Raw genomic sequence first — 4,461 nt, 5'->3', positions numbered from 1 at the left:
ACAGTGCGTACACTCCATGATTGCAGGGGTACGATGCGTATGTGATTGTGTGGCTCTCCATACAAATCGCTCATACGCGACGTTTTCCGTATGAATCGCGTTCTCATTCCCTGGTCCGGATCGTACTCGTCGGGTCGTACAGCATGTTTACGATTCTTACGGTTCACTGTGAGGGTCCGTGTCGTACGGATTTTCTCTTGCTTTCGTATGGTTCGCAACAATTCGGTCGTATGTTTTTCAAACGAATCGTACTACGTGATTCGGACCGAATTGTACAAGTCATACCGAAAGGGCTACGGATTTGATTTGGTCGTACGATTGGTTTACCGAATCAGAATCTGCCCCAAAATGAATGAAAAATAATCTTTGAAAAATATCATATCTTATCACTAATATATGTTTTATAGTCTACCATAATTTTTTAATAATTAATTGGAATGTTAATGCATTCTTTAATTAATATAAAATTCTATGAAATGTCATAAGAACACTAAAATCTGAAGAGAGTGTATGTTGACCAATATGCAAACAGTTGCTTTAGCAAAAGCCAAAAAATTACAGAAAGTCGCAAAGTAAGGAGCAATCATCATCCAAAGAATGTACACCAACCTAATAAATTATTCTTCATTTTCAAAACACAGCTTTTACTTTAAGAATAGCAACTACTTGAAAAACAATCACAAACATATTGCATATTCTAAAACTTAATTGCTTATACATTACATCAATCCATCACCATATATCAACCAACAAATGAAAATCATACAAACCCATAAACATCACAATTTAGCAAAGAACTCACATGCATATGTACACTGATACACCATAAAATGGCAATACAAAAATGATTATACAACTAACAACCAAACATAATATATATTCACAAACCATTCCTCATATGTCTTTTGATATCCTAGTAAACTGGTGCACATTATCCCTAACTCCCCCATACAGAATCATTAATACACTCACAGCCAAAAAACACTCAAATGTAACCAAAATTAAATAGCACATAGCAACCATCATGCATCCTAACACAGACCAGCATACAAGCACACAAACTAATTCATACTAAAACACAAAATAATGTATGACCATGCCACCTCCATTGAACAAATACTGTCCCCCATAATAAATTACACAAGAGAAAATAAACTTTGAAACTTCACAAAACCTCCCTTTATTGGCTGAACATCAAATGCAAATAATGAAGTCTATTTTTTTGTGATGCTCCATTCTAATACGGGGGCAAAGATTCCTCGATTTAGGAAGGCATGGAAATTCCAGATTCTCTAAATAATTTTTTTAAATGATGTTACATGTGGAACTTTTTACATGATTTCCTCTCTCACACTGTTAAGCTAATGGACATTTTTCAATGGTTCCTTTCCTTCATAGTTACTACCTCCTGTTTACCTTTGCCAGCGAAGATTAAAGAGACAGTTATGAATAAACAACTAGATTTAACAAAATTTGGTTTCTGTAGTGGCAACACTATGGAGATAGCTTTGATTGAAGCCACAGGGGCGATCAGGCTGTTTCTCAACCATGGAGGAAGAGCTGCTCTTATCCTGCCTGATCTATCAGCAGCCTTTGAAATTGTCAATCATGGGCTGCAGATGGATCGCCTAGTTAACAACGGGATCATAAGATCTGCTTCGCTGATAGCAGTCTATTTGACTGGGTGAATTTGTTTCACAATCTTTTTCCATGGTGCACAGTCAAGATTTTGATTCCTAAATATAGACTTACAGAAATATCGAGTTGGTAATATCGAAGGTAAAGGTAATATTATCAAGGTCAAGAATATCGTTGGACAGAATATTGACCCTAAGGTAAGTAATATCGAATTTTTTTATATATCGATGTAAGTAATATTGAAGTTAGTAAAATCGATATTTATATTATTGTTCTGTATTTTATTATGTATTTAATATGTATGTGTTATATGTTTTTTGTTAAGTATTTTAAATTGCTCTGCCTACTCCTGATGCGTCATGTGACCAAGCTCCGTCCGCGGAGCGAAACGCGTCAGGGATGGCACTTGCTCTGACACTAACAGAAATAAATTCTGCACTGCTGACACTTCATCGGTGTGATGGTGTTTATGATTTTTGATTAAATCATTTGTGGATAGGAGGTCTGCGTCCGTTCATGACCGCAGCGAGAGGCGGTCGGGATTTTTTTGATTTTGGTTTTAAATTATATGTATATTATTTTTATATGTTAATATTTTTTTTAAGTCAGTTTTGTGTTTTAGTACCGGAGCGGGTTGTGGGTTAACAGGGGAATAGGGTGGGAAGTAATTTAATTATACTAAATTAATTATTAATTTTTAGGAATTTTAAATTAAATTTAATTAATTTTAGCGTTTAAGTTCTGTACCGGGCTGTGGCTTTATAGGGGAATTGGGTAGGAACTAATTTAATTGTAATTAAGTAATGATTTATTTTTATTTATGGGTATTGATAATTATTTTATTTTTAAGTAATTATTAATTGGTAATGATTTATTTTTTAATTGGTAATTAATTTTGTTAATTGGTAATACATTTTTATAATTGGTAATTAATTTTGTTAATTGGTAATTCATTTTTGTAATTGGTAATTCATTTTATTAATTTTTTTTAAATTGGCAATTAATTATTATTAATTTATTCATTGGTAAATATATTAAGGGGCCGATTCCGATTCGGTAAAATCCCTTACACATAGCCGTACGGAGCATATTTCCCATACGAATCGTACCCTTAAACGTCCCCGTACGTACGATGAAGTGCGATTCGGACCCAAAGCAGATCTCCGTACGAATCGTACGAAAGACCATACAACTTAAAAATCCATATGAATCACATTTGGAACACGGAGTACGCGATGTCCGTATGGATCGAAGCAGCATTTTTGACCCAGCAAGTACGATTCGTCTCGTCAACACTCCGTAGAACTCTTTTTCTACGGGAACTCAAAACGTCCGGAAAAGCATATTTAGACTTGAACCGCGTACGAAACGGACCCACTCAGGGTACGGTGTGTACACCCCATGATTGCAGGGGTATGGTGCGTAGGGGTACGGTGCGTACACCCCATTATTGCAGGGGTACGGTGCATATGTGATTGTGTGGCTTTCCGTACGAATCGCTCATACGCAATGTTTTCCGTATGAATCACGTTCGCATTTTCCGGTCCGGATCATACTTGTTGGGTCGTACAGCATGTTTACGATTCATACGGTTCACCGTGATGGTCCGTGTTGTATGGATTTTCTCTTGCTTTTCGTACGGTTCGCAACGTACGGAAAGGGCTACGGATTTGATTCGGTCTTACGATTGGTTTACCGAATTGGAATCGGCTCCAAAGTGTATTAATGTATTATTGATGTGTGTTGTGAGGTTATAGGGTAATAGGGTGGAAGTAATTTAATTGGGATTAAGTAAAAAAAAATTGTGTTGATTATTTATAATTAAATTATTGTTAATCAATTATTAATTGTTAATAAATGTTTAATATTTTTTTATGAATTGGTAAATAATTATTAATTGGTAATTACATTTTTTAATGTATTTGTGCTATTCAATGAATTATTGTTAATTATTTATTAATTGCTAAATGTTTTTTAATAATTATTGTTTTTGCTATTGATTTTTTATTATTTATTTTATTTTTATTTGTTAAGATATTGTTAATAATTACCATTTGCTTATATTTATTTTAATTGTCGAATAATTATTAATTGGTATTTTTTTTATTATTTCTTAGTATTGTTAATTAATTTGTTGTAAATCAAAAATTAATTTGTTATTTTTTACAGAAAAATTATTATTTTAATTATTATGAAGTTGTTTTGACCCATATGCTATCCAATACTTTCCCTACTGTTGCACCCTTTGGCGTTTGAATAGTAATTGTAAGCCCTACGCTATCCAACACTTTCCCTACTGTTGCACCCTCTGGAGTAGGATTATTATTTTTACCCCTACGCTATCCAACACTTTCCCTACTGTTGCACCCTCTGGAGTTGGAATAGTAAGTTTAACCCCTATGCAATCCAACACTTTCCCTACTGTTGCACCCTCTGGAGTTGGAATAGTAATTTTAACCCCTACGCTATCCAACACTTTTCCTACTGTTGCACCCTCTGGAGTTGGAATGGTAATTTTAACCCCTGTGCTATCTAACACTTTCCTTACTGATGCACCCTCTGGAATTGGAGTAGTAATTTTAACTCCTATGCTATCCAACACGTTCCCTACTGTTGCACCCTCTGGAGTTGGAATAGTCATTTTAACCCCTATGCTATCCAACTCTTTCTCTACTGTTGCACCCTCTGGAGTTGGAATGGTAATTTTAACCCCTGTGCTATCTAACACTTTCCTTACTGATGCACCCTCTGGAATTGGAGTAGTAATTTTAACTCCTACGCTATCCAAAACATTCCCTACTGTTGCACCCTCTGGAGTTGGAA

Source organism: Lissotriton vulgaris, chromosome 4_1, assembly GCF_964263255.1.
Source record: "Lissotriton vulgaris chromosome 4_1, aLisVul1.2, whole genome shotgun sequence".
Classification (NCBI taxonomy): domain Eukaryota; kingdom Metazoa; phylum Chordata; class Amphibia; order Caudata; family Salamandridae; genus Lissotriton; species Lissotriton vulgaris.
Note: the sequence above shows the minus strand (reverse complement) of the source record.